General features: G+C 36.2%; 1 long non-coding RNA gene and 1 other non-coding gene across 2 annotated transcripts in view; one reads left to right on the top strand and one right to left on the bottom strand.

Moving 5' to 3' along the window:
• Window positions 1-15,351, bottom strand: part of LOC109270433 (uncharacterized) — a 229,739-nt gene that overhangs the window by 65,175 nt on the left and 149,213 nt on the right. The window lies entirely within an intron of this gene.
• Window positions 8,725-8,831, top strand: LOC128772876 (U6 spliceosomal RNA). The gene has a single exon (XR_008416970.1). It is a non-coding gene; the product is annotated as a U6 spliceosomal RNA (small nuclear RNA).

Below are 15,351 nucleotides of genomic sequence, written 5' to 3'. Positions count from 1 at the left end.
GTTCTCCACTTTTTAAATGTATGAACTTGTAATTATTCTTTCTGTCCTTATATGTTTGACTTTATGCTCATGAAGTTTTTGTAGCTTCCTAATTTAAATGTTAATCTCATTTGTTTTCTCTTCTGCATATTTTGTGATATATTTAAATCTATACATTTCTCTTTAAGTTGTAGATTCATGCTGTAAATATTGCTCTATAATCAAATAGTATGTATGCTAGCTCTAAGAATTCCATAGTGTCTCTTATCATTTCTTCCCAAAAGTCATTTGTTAAAATGTTCTTTAGTATTCAGGCATACAGGATCATTTGAGCTTTCCTTTGTTATTTATTTCTAATTTTATTGCATTTTGATCTGAGTCTACTTGGTATTGATAAATTAGGCTATATTGAGATTTTCCTCTGTGGCTGGCAAATCGTCCATTTTTGTATCTGGTCTTTCTGTATCTTCTACTTGAGTCTATAAACTACTACATATCTATTTGTTTAAGCTCAATTGCCTTGTTGCATATTTTTGGTCTGCTTGATTCACCAGTTTCTGAGACTTGTCTATTAAAATCTCTAATTACAGCTGTTAAATTATCTACTTATCTTCACAGAGTGACTAGTTATTACTTTGAATATATAGTATTAGTTGTAGAAATGTTCATAATTATTATGCCTATTATTCCTATTATCAGTGCCCTCAATGTCTTTGTTTATTTATTTATTTATTTATTTATTTATTTATTTTTGCCTTATATTCTGTTTATCTGATATTAAAACCATTAATTTGACTCTTTGGGGGAGGAGGTTGCATTCACCTACTATATAGTAAACCATTTTTTTACATTTTCCCCTCCCTATGTCCCTATGTATTAAACATCTTTTTTAGACAAATGCTGTTTTTAATCACATTGAGATAATTTTTTTTAATCTGAGTTAATCTTAGGCTAATAAACATTTATTATAAATACTACTATGGAAAAACTTGTTTCTGCATTTTATTTTGTATTTATACTTATCCTTCTTTCTTTTTGTCCCATTTTAACTCCTGCTCCCTGACTTTTTCCTTCCCCTCTCACCATTCACCTCCTCAGGTTAGTATCTCCCAAAGTTTTATTTGTGGATTTTTTCTGTTTATTTTTGTTGTAGCCATTGCTTACTTAGATAATAAACCTTCCCAAATTATATGTTACAGTTTTCTGGGTTCATTTATTTTCTGGCTGGATTACCATCTCAATTTGAAATGTTCTAGGTCAAAGTATCAAAAAGCCAATTTATAATGACTTAATTAAGTTTACTTTCCTCACATAAGAAGAAAGATTGAAGTAAGTAGTTGTTGCCAATAGCTCACCAATATCACTATCAGCATCTCTGCATTTTTTCCCTCCCTCTTAGTTGCAAGGTGGCTCCCATACTTCTTAGCATCACTTCCATGTTCAAAGCAAAAAGAAGAGGGAAAGGATAGTGTTGGTGACTGCTATAGCAGAATATTTGTGTCTACTCACCCCAAATTCATGCGTTGAAACTTAATGCCCAAGGTGAGGGCACTTGGAGGTAGGGCCTTAAGGAGGTCATGAGGGTGCAGCTTTCATGAATGGGATTAGTGCTCTTATAAAAGAAACCCCTCCTTTAGTGCCTTTTACCATCTGAGACTCTCTCTCTCTCTCTCTCTCTCTCTCTTTTTTAAAGTTTATTTATTTTTAAGAGAAAGTAGGGTGGGGAAGGGGGGCAAGCACTTTTCTTAGGTCAACCCTAGGAAACTAATACAAAGACCCAACCACTTCTTTTTCCTGTTAAGGTATAATACATTTCAATTTACCTAAAGATATTTTTTTCAGTATCCCCAGAGTTGCAGTTGAAGAACAGAACCAGAAATTTGTACTCAGTGAACATATTATCTTCCCCCTGGTATATCAGTTAGCTACCAGCTACTGAAACCTTACCCCTAGTTAACTTAGTTTCCTTGTGTAACATGGGGAGTTCAGGTTTCCCCACATTACTAACAACCCAAATGTCTTCTATTCATTCTGTACTGTAATTCTTAGCATGAGGCTTTTGTCATCATGCCTACAGAATGTCTGTTCTACCTCTCGGCAGTGTCAGAATTTCATGTAGTAAGAGGTTGGAAGTTCAACACACACACAAAAAAAATATGCAAGGTGAATTCATCTCTGTGGGAACTAAGAAAACATAACTGCTTTCTTAGACTTTCCAACTAGTACATTTTCACTTGCAGCACATTGGCCAAAAATGTGTCACATGGCCACTCCTAGCTGGAGTGAATCTAGGGAGTTATGTATTATTAACTTGAATATTTACTTCCAGTAAAACAGAAAGGGAGAATAGATTGAAGAAGCAACTAGCATTATCTACCACAGATGGAAAATTTGACAAAACTTCATTTTGGTGAGGAATCTTTTCTAGACAAGAGAGTTAATTTGCATAAGCAATGCAGATATGCATACCAATGATCTAGGGACTCCTTATATAACAAGCCCTCACCTGCCCCCTTAATGGAGTGTGCAGGGAAGGGCAAGGGCATTAGAATGTGACTGCCCTGCCTCCCATCCTGGCTTCCTTCAACTGGTGATATTGGTCTCTATTCTCATTCTCATTTTTTTAATCTATAGAAATGGTGATTAAGTAGCTTCTTGATACTGTAAGATTGAAAGATAATATTTGTATTGGCATCTGCTACATAGAAGGAAACTAATACTACTTTTCATTCTTCCATCCAATCAAAATCCTACCCAAATTAAATATTAACTATTCACTGAAGCCTTCCCCTATCATTCCAGTCTCCACTAGCTTCTTCTGATTGAGAAATCTTGGGCTATTTCAGAATCCATTTCTATTCAATCAGAATATATTACAACTTGAAAAGATCTTAGAAACCTGTTAGGCTTCACTTATTTTAGGAACATGCATGGTCACTCACCAAGTCAAAAGCATTGTAGAAATGGAACCCACATATTAATTCAGTCTACCACAATATACATAATTCAATACTGAATTACATTCTCTCTCTTCTAAGACTGCTATTACTTCTCATTTGTGTTGCCTTCACAACCAGGATATAATAGAAATTCACTAGGTCATTTATTCATTCATTTGTTAACCCCCTAACTTACCCATCAATTAGTTGTTGATCATGTACCTAAATCAGGCACCATTGTGGATTCTGGGTATATAAAGATGAAAAAGAAATGGAGCAGCTATCAAGTTTTATGAATATCCAATTATAGCACTAATTACATACTGAGCATGTCATTAATCAATAAATACTTATTTGACCGATTGACCTTTGGAAAAATTCTATCTGGCAATAACTAAATAAGCAATGATTTATAATTTAGATTTCAAAGTGGAAAACCAGCCAGTCCTTTCCTCCAATGTCTAGTGCTTTTGTCCTGGATCATGCTACTTTTCCTCTCCCTTCAGGATAAGTTTTCTCCCAGGAGATATATTCAAGATCTAAGCAAATAACCATTTAAGTAATCAAGCAAATACTTTTCAACCTGTTTGCAAGATCCTTGGTGGATAAGAAAATCAGAAAAGTACTTTAAAAGGCACGAATGAGCTTCCATAGTGTTCCATATCTCATATTGAAAAAGAAATGTGCTAAAATGATCAATATTACTCACTAACAATTATTATAACCAAAAATGCACTTAGGCAAACTGATTTTAATTGTGTTTGTTTTAGAGAAATTAATTTTGGTTAAATTGACCTGATAGAGGCAGTAGGGAGCTTCTTCATTGTAAAAATTCTCACTGAATACCTGATATTTGGAAAAGTGAGGTAGCAAGGAAATCTGGTACTTATGTCCAGCATAAATGAAGAATGCCTGGTAAGGAACCTGTGTAAGGTCAAGGTAATCTAATCCTACTGCCCCTTTTCTCATACAATGGGCAACAGAACAATCTGCTGAATCCTGAATACTCTAAAGCCAACCGTTTTTTTTTTAATCTGAAAGGAAGAAAATAGAGACAGTAGTATTGCAGAAAGATCCTAGGATTGAAAATATATGCATTGATGTGTATCTCTTGTGAGGTACAGCCCAGAAGCTGATTTCTGGTTCTACCACCTAAGACTTAATGTCTTCACCTGTAAAATGTGGTATATGGCTCATCATAGAGGCTCAATAACTGAGCTACTACTGCTATCATCATCATCATCATCATCATCATCATCATCATCATCAACATCATCATCAAATCACCATTATCATCCACCACCCACCAACAACAAAGAAAATGGGAGAGTATAAAGTAGAGCCATTAGAACAGTACCCACATGATTAAAACTTATCTTGCACAGGTGAAGAGGTGGGAATCATAGTAAGAACGTGTCCTCTTACCTTAAAAGAACTTGATGTAGACAGCTGGTTAATGTTCACCTGGATGATACCCTCCAATCAAATTTTGTCCTTCGCATAATTTAAGGCAGGTGTCAGCTATCCCAGTGCCTGAGACAACTTCAATGGCCTTGATATTTCTCTTTCCCTTTCTGTCTTCTTCTTCCCACTCTTCTCTCCTCACTTCTTACTACCTTTGTTTTTCCTTAGGTTTCTTTCTGTAGCATTAACCCAGAGTGCAAATATCAACTGACACACAGCCATGACAGTAAAACTAGATCCCCTTCTCTGGACTAATAATCATAATGATGATGATGATGGTACAAAAGGAATTTACATTTTTGAGCACTTAATACATGCTATTCACTTTTAAGCATGTTTCAAACATTATTGCACTTATTCCTCACACCCACCCTATGAGGTGGCTGCTGATAGTTTCTCTTTTTACAGATGGAAAGAATGGGACTCCAAGAAGTCAAGCTAGTTGATCAAGATTTTAAAAAGTGATCGATTATCAAAATCAATATTCTCTAGGTAAAGTGTTCATATGCTGGAAGGAATTTTTTGCCTCTTTTCCTGTATCACACAGCATAGGAGTTTTTGGAATGTGTTGGCAAGAGCCTCTGACATTAAAGCATCCCACAGTGGAACACCACAACCCAGGCGTTTCACTACTTTATGAGGAGAATTTTACTTTAATACAACAGCAACTTACAGTTGCTCACAGGGAAAGCTGGAACAAAGATAGATTGTAATGTTTATTTTGTGTTCACATTATTTACCAAGAGGAACCATGCTCAGTTGTCCCAAAATAAGATGGTGATGACAAGTTCTTACACTCAGAATTTAATGAATAAATCCATAGTCTGTGCAAATCCCAGTGTCTTGAAAGTGAGGGAAATAAAACCACTGAGGGCCTCATTGACTTCAGAATTATAGGAAGTCGCTGACTATATTACAGGCTATTTATCCAAATAAATTCTCGATCATTCCACAATATGTCAATTCTAAGTGCCTGCACACACGCTTCAGTTGCTCCTTGGGGGCCATTTTTCTATATAAAACGTGTTCATGGAAAATACAGTACGTGACAAGAGAGCTTTGCCAAGTGGAGCACAGTGAGGTTTGTGGGTGGGCAGTTATTCTTCAGGCATTCAGAAAATTCTGAACATAGAACTTAAAAATGATATTCATATAATACATGCATGGCTGACAGTGGAGGCCTGGTAGGGTAGAACTCCACTGTAGCCCTGAGGAAACAGGGAATGAGATATGAATATCTTCATCTAAATATTATTAGAAGCACCTCAGACAAAATGGGTTAAATGGTGATTATTGCTTTGCTAGGAAATGATATTGACTGAACAGCTGTGTTTTTATTATAAAAAATATTTTTCTTACTACAAAGTTTATATGGGTTTATTGTATGAAAGAAATATAAACAAAAAGAAAAAAATGAACTGCAATGCCACTAATCAGTGTTATTTTGCTATATATATATTTCCAGGTTTTTTCCTATTCATTTATTCAATGTTATTTAAATATTGCCTATAAGCTAAGTATGGCTAGAATATATTTATATATTTTAACAAAAAATGGGGTCATAGGATATATACTTTTGAACCATACTTTTTTTTCAGTCAATAATGTATTATGAACATCTTTCCATGCAAATAAATTATATAAATGTGATTTTAATGGCCATGTATCATTATATTGGTCATGCAATAATTTATTTAGCCAATACTATTTTTTTTGCCATTTAGCTATTTTCCAATGTACCCCATTAAAAATATCCTGATGAATATCTTTATAATACTATTTGTCCACACTGCATTGGGTAGATAATCAAATATGAGTTTTATGCATCAAGAGAATAAGTCTAAAACACATCAGGCAAGGTTTTAAGGTTTCAGACAGGTTCCAAATTTCCATACAAATGTATTTGTCCAAACTACATAATTCCTAGGAGAAATATGGAAGTCTCACTCTTTTTCTCACTCTTTGTCCTCACTCTTAACAATTTTGGGTAACTTAATAAAGTATTTTTGACAAATTTTATGAAAATACAGTATCTCATTTCGTTGTATTTTGCCTTTCTTTGGTTACTAATTGGATTATTAGCTTTTATAAGTATATTGCTTATTAGTATTTGTTATTTTCCTGTCTTCTAATGAAATTTTTTCTATTTCCTTTTTTTTAATGTTTATTTATTAGAGATAGAGAGATACAGCGTGAGCTAGGGGAGGGGCAGAGTGAGGGGGAGACACAGAATCCAAAGGAGGCTCCAGTCTCTGAGCTCTCAGCACAGAGGCTGATGCAGGGCTCTATCCCATGAACTGTGAGATCATGACCTGAGCCAAAATCAGATGCTTAACGAACTGAGCTACACAGGCACCCTTTTTTTCTGTTTTCTAAGTGAATTGTTAGCAGACACTATTTAGGAAATCTTTAGATGTTTCCATCAGAATATTTAAGATAAAGAGTTGAATGTCCTTTCAGAAATGTCCTTTCAGAAACTAATATTTGATTGGAGGAGAAAAATCACTGCAGAGTTTAAGAAACAAATAAGCAAACAAAGCAAAGATTCCTCATACTCAAGTTAGAATTGTGAAAGCTTAGAGTATTAATAAGTTGACACAGGGCTGAAGTGCATAAAGTGATGAGACAGTTCAAGAACATGGCTTCCCAAAGTTGGGAGAGGGAGAGCGTAAATTTCCTGATACAGTAGAACATGGTGAGACTGGTAGCCAAGCAACACAGCACCTTAATGTGCCAGGCTTGTTAGCACTAAGCAAGCCCACTATGAGGCTGTCCACAATTCCATTTTCTTATTTGTAATGCAAGGGTAAACAAGATGATACCTTTCCTCTCTAAAATTCTAAGTAGTTGTATTTAGAAAACTTGGCAAAGATGTAGCATTGAACTTGGAGAAATTAGACTGATAGTAAATAGCGAGTCCATGGCCTCTACACTCAAGTGTCTTTGGCATAGAATAGTATTTCCTAATGTGTGTGTTCCATAGGACGTTCTTTCCACAAAGTGTTAAGGAATGTTATGAAAAACAAAAGTCTGGAGGTCACTTATGTCTGGGAAATTATGGGTATTCTTTAAGATGCTTATGTGCATGTAGAGTCTATAAGAGGGAGATAGAGTTTACAGCATTTGTCAAGCTTATATGACCATAGAATCTTTTTTTTTTTTGAAGCATCTTTCATCCCTGATTAAGCAACAGTTAGCCCTGCTCATGTAGGCATGTCCCTTCTTGGGCCAAGATAAGTTGATAGTGAGGTCATCTAACTATCTTTGATGGCAAACCTCCATGCTGGGTTGGGTAGGGAGCATTATTTTTTGCTGAGATGTTGAGAAGATCCCATAGCTGGGCTTCTTTCTCCTCTCTCACAATTCTCTCTTTTAGAATTACATTGAATCTAAAACAACATCTTTCAAGTGACAAGATAGAAGTTATCGCATCATATTTTTTGATGGTTGAACCTAGAGACTAGAAAACAATTTAAATAAAAAAATTCATTCTAATGCATTTATTGAGTACCAATATTTTGTTAGTTATTTTGCCCTACTTTGGAATAAGATATGAACAGCTTGACTTCAGTTTGTGAGTGGGAGGAGGGTAGCAAAGAATAAATGAGAAGTTTAGCACAAAATGATAAGAGCTATAATTGAAGTATAGAAATGTCATGGATACCCAAAACAAGAACCATCTAGCTTAGATCTGAGATCCTTAAGAAGGCCTCACAGAGAAGGCAGTATGGATGAGTATGAGATTACCAAGTAGACATCGTGGGAAAAGGCATTTCATATAGAAAGATAATGTGCTCAACTACATAGAAATGAGAAGGACCATGGAAGATAGCAAAGAATTGGCTGTTAGATGAAAACTTTTTTTTTTCTAAGATGAGACTATGTAGAAAAGCAGGTGCAGATTATGAAGGATCATATATAGAATAAAGGGGCTTTATGAAAAAATTTTTAATGTTTATTAATTTTTGAGAAAGAGACAGAAAGTGAGTGATGGAGGGGCAGAGAGTGAGGGAGACACAGAATTCAAAGCAGGCTCCAGGCTCTGAGCCGTCAGCACAGACCCAGATGTGGGGCTTGAACTCATGAACTATGAGATCATGAACTAAGCCAAAGTTGGACACCTAACCGACTGAGCCACCCAGGAGCCCTTGAGCTTTCTTCTTTAGGTTATGTAAGAACTACTGATGAGTTTTAAGTTAATGAGTCATGGAACAGATACGAAAAGCTTTATTTAAAAAATTATAACTTCGGCAGTGAAATGGATCTGGTTGGAAGTTTGGATGAAAGGCTCCTAAACCAGAGGCTGTTTATTACAAAATTACTTAGGAAATGTTTAGGACCTGTGCTCACTTCGGCAGCACATATACTAAAATTGGAACAATACAGAGAAAATTAGCATGGACCCTGCACCAGGATGATGCACAAATTTGTGAAGCATTCCATATTTGTTTAAAGGAGTTTGTGACCACTAAACCGGCCCTGCACAAAATTTTAAGAGGCATTCTCTGAGGGGAGAAAATATGAAAAACAACAACAACAACAACAACAACAACAACAAATAAATAAATAAATAAAAACCAAAAGCGACAAAGACTAGAAAGGAGCAGAGAACACCATCAGAAACTCCAACTCTACAAGAAACATAATGGCAATAAACTCATATCTTTCAGTATTCACTCTAAGCGTCAATGGACTAAATGCTCCAATCAAAAGACATAGGGTAACAGGATGGATAAGAAAACAAGATCCATCTATATGCTGTTTACAAGAGACCCACGTTAGACCTAAACACACCTTCAGATTGAAAATAAGGGGATGGAGAACCATCTATCATGCCAATGGTCAACAAAAGAAAGCCAGAGTAGCCATACTTATATCAGACAATATAGACTTTAAAATAAGGACTGTATCAAGAGATGAAGAAGGACATTATATCATAATCAAGGGGTCTATCCACCAAGAAGACCTAACAATTGTAAACATTTATGCGCCAAATGTGAGAGTACCCAGATATATACATCAATTAATCACAAACATAAAGAAACTCATTGATAATAATACCATAATGGTAGGGGACTTAAACACCCCACTTACAACCATGGACAGATCATCTAATCAAAAAATCAACAAGGAAACAATGGCTTTGAATGACACGCTGGACTAGATGGACTTAACAGATATTTTCAGAACATTTCATCCTAAATCATCAGAATATGCATTCTTCTCCAGTAAACATGGAACGTTCTCCAGAATAGACCATATACTGGGACACAAATCAGCCCTCAACAAGTACAAAGAGATCGAGATCATACCATGCATATTTTCAGACCACAATGCTATGAAACTCCATCAACCACTAGAAAAAATTTGGAAAGATAACAAATACTTGGAGACTAAAGAGCATCCTACTAAAGAATGAATGGACTAACCAAGCAGTTAAAGAGGAAATTAAAAAGTTCATGGAGGCCAATGAAATGATAACACCACAACCCCAAACCTCTGGGATGCAGGAAAGGCGGTCATAAGAGGAAAGTATATGGCAATCCAGGCCTTCCTAAAGAAGGAAGAAAGATCTCAGATATACAACCTAACCTTATGCCTTAAAGAGCTGGAAAAAGAACAGCAAATAAAACCCCAAACCAGCAGAAGATAGCAAATAATAAAGATTAGAGCAGAAATTAATGCTCTCAAAACCAAAAAACCAGTAGAACAGATCAATGAAACCAGAAGCTTGTTCTTTGAAAGAATTAACAAAATTGATAAACCACTAGCCAGTTTGATCAAAAAGAAAAAGGAAAGGACCCAAAGAAATAAAACCAAGAATGAAACAGGAGAGATCACAACCAATATAGCAGAAATAAAAACAACAATAAGAGAATATCATGAGCAATTATATGCCAATAAAATGAGCAATCTGGAAGAAATGGACAAATTCCTAGAAACATATAAACTATCAAAACTGAAACAGGAAGAAATAAAAAATTTGAACAGACCCATAACCAGTAAAGAAATCGAATTAGTAATCAAAAATCTCCCAAAAAAACAAGAGTCCAGGGCCAGATGGCTTTCCAGAGGAATTCTACCAAACATTTAAGGAAGAGTTAGCACCTCTTCCCTCAAAGCTGTTCCAAAAAATAGAAATGGAAGGTAAACTTCCAAAACCTTTATATGAAGCCAGCATTACCTTGATTCCAAAACCAGACAGAGACCCCACTAAAAAGGAGAGCTATAGACCAATTTCCCTGATGAACATGGATGCAAAAATCATCAACAAGATATTAGTCAACCAGATCCAACAATACATGAAAAAAAATATTCACAACCACCAAGTGGGATTTATACTTGGGATGCAGGGCTGGTGGAATATCCACAGAACAATCATTGTGATTCATCACATCACTAAAAGGAAGAACAAGAACCACTCTCAATAGATGCAGAGAACGCATTTGACAAAATTACAGCATCCTTTCTTGATAAAAACCCTCAAGAAAGTAGGGATAGAAGGATCACACCTCAAGACCATAAAAGCCATATATCAACGACCCAACGCTAATATCACCCTCAATGGGGAAAAACTGAGGGCTTCCCCCCTAAGGTCAGGAACAAGACAGGGATGTCCACTCTCGCCACTGCCATTCAACATAGTATTGGAAGTCTTAACCTCTGCAATCAGACAACACAAAGAAATAAAAGGCATCCAAATCAGCCAGGAGGAGGTCAAGCTTTCACTCTTCACAGATGACATGATACTCTATATGGAAAACCCAAAAGATTCCACCAAAAAAACTGCTAGAACTGATCCATGAATTCAGCAAAGTTGCAGGATATAATATCCATGCACAGAAATCGGTTGCATTCCTATACACCAACAATGAAGCGACAGAAAGAGAAATCAAGGAATTGATCCCATTTACAGTTGCACCAGAAACCATAAAATACCTAGGAATAAATCTAACCAAAGAGGTGAAAAATCTATACACTGAGAACTATAGAAAGCTTATGAAAGAAATTGAAGAAGACACAAAAAAAGTGGAAAAAGATTCCATGCTCCTGGATAGGAAGAACAAATACCGTTAAAATGTCGATACTACCCAAAGCAATCTACATATTCAGTGCAATCCCTATCAAAATAACACCAGTATTCTTCACAGAGCTAGAACAAATAATCCTAAAATTTGTATGGAACCAGACAAGACCCCGAATAGCCAAAGCAATCTTGAAAAAGAAAATCAAAGCAGAAAGTATTGCAATCCCAGACTTCAAGCTATACTACAACGCTGTAATCATCAAGACAGTATGGTACTGGCACAAAAACAGACACTCAGATGAATGGAACTGAATAGAACCCAGAAATGGACACACAAATGTATGGCCAAATAATCTTTGACAAAGCAGGAAAGAATATCCAATGGAATAAAGACAGTCTCTTCAGCAGGTGGTGCTGGGAAAACTGGACAGTGACATGCAGAAGAATGAACCTGGACCACTTTCTTACACCATACACAAAAATAAACTCAACATGGATGAAAGACCTCAGTGTAAGACAGGAAGCCATCAAAATCCTCGAGACGAAAGCAGGCAAAAACCTCTTTGATCCTGGCCACAGCAAATTCTTACTCAACACGTCTCTGGAGGCAAGGGAAACAAAAGCAAAAATGAACTACTGGGACCTCATCAAAATAAAAAGCTTCTGCACGGCGAAGGAAACCATCAGCAAAACTAAAACGCAACCGACACAATGGGAGAACATATTTGCAAACAACATATCAGATAAAGGGTTAGTATCCAAAATCTATAAAGAACTTATCAAACTCAACACCCAAAAAACAAATAATCCAGTGAAGACATGGGCAAAAGACATAAATAGACACTTCTCCAAGGAAGACATCCAGATGGCCAACCGACACATGAACAAACGCTCAACATCACTCATCATCAGGGAAATACAAACCAATACCACCTTACACCTGCCAGAATGGCTAACATTAACAACTCAGGCAACAACCGATGTTGGTGAGGATGAGGATAAAGAGGATCTCTTTTGCATTGCTGGTGGGAATGCAAGCTGGTGCAGCCACTCTGGAAAACAGGATGGAGGTTCCTCAAAAAAATTAAAAATAGAACTACTCTATGACCCAGCAATTGCACTACCAGGTATTTATCCAAGGGATACAGGTGTGCTGCTTCGAAGGGACACAAGCACCCCCATGTTTATAGCAGCACTATCCACAATAGCCAAAGTATGGAAAGAGCCCAAATGTCCATCTATGGCTGAATGGAAAAAGAAGATGTGGTATATATATACAATGGAGCATTACTTGGCAATCAAAAAGAATGAAATCTTGCCATTTGCAACTACGTGGATGGAACTGGAGGGTATCATGAGAAGTGAAATTAGTCAGTCAGAGAAAGACAAAAAACATATGACTTCACTCATATGAGGACTTTAAGAGACAAAACAGATGAACATAAGGGAAGGGACACAAAAATAATATAAAAACAGGGACAAAACAGAAGAGACTCATAAATATGGAGAACAAACTGAGGGTTGCTGGAGGGGTTGTGGGAGGGGGGATGGACTAAATGGCTTAAAGGGCATTAAGTAATCCACTCTTGAAATCATTGTTGCACTACATGCTAACTAACTTGGATATAAATTTAAAGAAAAAATAAATAATAAAAAATAAAAAATAGATGTTTAGGACCTGAGCCAGGCAGTTGCATTAATTGCAACAAATCATGCTCAAAACTAAAACTTCCCTTTAAATTAGATGATGTTTTCCAGTAGGATAGTAAAATAAAGGAGCAAAACGTTAATAGAGATATTTATTCCTTAAAATTTCCATTAATCAAAATTGACAAAGTGTAACACCTCATTCCATGTTAGTTATACGCTCAACCAATTTTATTTAACAATAGCTGAGATTATCAGGAGATTATTAGTAGTAGTATTTTTAACAGCCATATTTTGGGGGCATTTTCACAGAGCATAAGGTGCTAATTTGCATGCTATAAAACCATTGACTACTGTGAAGTTCTTCCAGTCAAGAAGTCTCTGGCAACTGAGTTAGGAAGAAAGATTAATATGATAGGAGGAATTTGAGCATTACTCTAACCCAGGGACCAGAACTCACAGAAATTGTGACAGAACCACAACCTGAGCTTGTGTCTTACTAGAAGGCGTGGTTCCTAAGAGGTTTTGGTGGGTAAAAACTTTTTCCCTATAGACATTGGGGCAGATTCACAATCTTTTTGGTCCAGGGGATCAAAATGTCTGAGCTATGACTAGTTGCCTTGGGTCTGTTTCCAAAAAAGGGTGACTAGATTCATTGCTGGTGCTGGCTTAGAGTTGGCTCATACCTTCTGCATTGAATTCTTCACCTTCACATCTGCTTTCCTGACCAAGTTTTCTGCTTAGAATATGCCTATAGAGAGATTACTTAGATCCTAGCTTCTCAATAAAGTCATTTAAAAAAAAAAGAGCCCAAAATAATCTCAGTAATAATAAGCAGTTAATGTAATTTAACCCATTGAGGTATCACTACCATCTGTGAAGTAAGAACTATTATTCTTCTCATTTTACAGATGAGAAAACAAGGTGCAATGAAAGTAGTTAAATTACTCAAGGTAACGGGTGCCTGGATGGCTCAGTGGTTAAGCGTCTGACTTTGGCTCAGGTCATGATCTCGCAGTCCGTGAGTTTGAGCCCTGCATCAGGCTCTGTGCTTGGAGCCTGGAGCCTACTTAGGATTCTGTGTCTCCCTCTCCCTCTCTCTCTCTCTCTGCCCCTCCCCAGCTTGCTCTTGGTCTCTCTCTCAAAAAATAAATAAATAAACAATAAATTACTCAAGGTAACACATCTAATAAATAGAAAATCTGGGTTTGAACCCAGAAGTCTGGCTCCAAGTCTTAAACACAATGAGTTTTACACCCAGCACTAAGCAGCAGGCCCATTGCTGTTGTACCATGGAGAGAGATGTTGGTCCATCTCAAATGGTCACCATAATAATCAGTTCAAAATATCAGTTTAATTGATAATTTCAAAGCAGGAATCTGCCAAGATGAATTGTAAAATACTATTTCAGAAGTGGTCATTTTCAACATGTCAGAATGTTCACAGCCCACATGGTCTCAGGTGCCCAATAAGTTTTATAAAGAGACACTTCCTGAACATTCAGATGACCTTCTCAGTGGCACTGACCTTCAAGAAAGGGAGTAATGCTTCTTTGTAAGGACATCTTGAATTCAGATATATACTAGATTTTATTCTAAATACAATTATATGTCCAAATACATTATTACCTACTGAATTATCTAATACAACAATGTTCTAAGACATCAGATTATTGTACTGATTTAAGCATAAGACAACAGTTATTCATGGAGAGTTTATCAGATGAAAGTTTTTTACATTTATATTTCTTTCTCAAGAGTGTTGCAGCAATAAAGCTACAAAATCAGAACTTGGAAAACAGTTATGAATGGGATAAGTATTTGGGGAAAGATCTTTATGGTCAAGGGAAGAAGGAAGAAAGGCTTAAACATATAAATATGCACTCCTTGGGACTTTTTGATGAGACAGTGATCTGTCACACATAATTCCTAAGATACACACACATTTGGGCACATAGTCCTGCCAGTACAACAACCAATCTGCTTCAATCCATGAGGGCAACTGAGCTGTTCTACTCCAGCTTATCATGGTTAATCTAAAAATAATCTAAAAAATAACCCTAAACATGAAACTTTGCGTTACATGTGGGTTCAGTGATTTTTGAATTGAATGTTTACTTCAGGATTTGAGTAAGAATTAGACTCTGTAAAAAATAAAAGTACTGTGGTTTTAAGAATGATGATATATAAGATATAAAAAAAGCAAAAAGATTCTTTTGATGAACCATTTCTAGCATACATACACCTTATGTTGAAGGAATTATTTGCTCAGAAAGTGGTAATTTCCATTTTAAAT

Source organism: Panthera pardus, unplaced genomic scaffold (assembly GCF_024362965.1).
Source record: "Panthera pardus isolate Hobbes unplaced genomic scaffold, ASM2436296v1 HiC_scaffold_10, whole genome shotgun sequence".
NCBI classification, from domain to species: Eukaryota; Metazoa; Chordata; class Mammalia; order Carnivora; family Felidae; genus Panthera; species Panthera pardus.
This window is presented reverse-complemented; position numbering and strand designations above follow the sequence as displayed.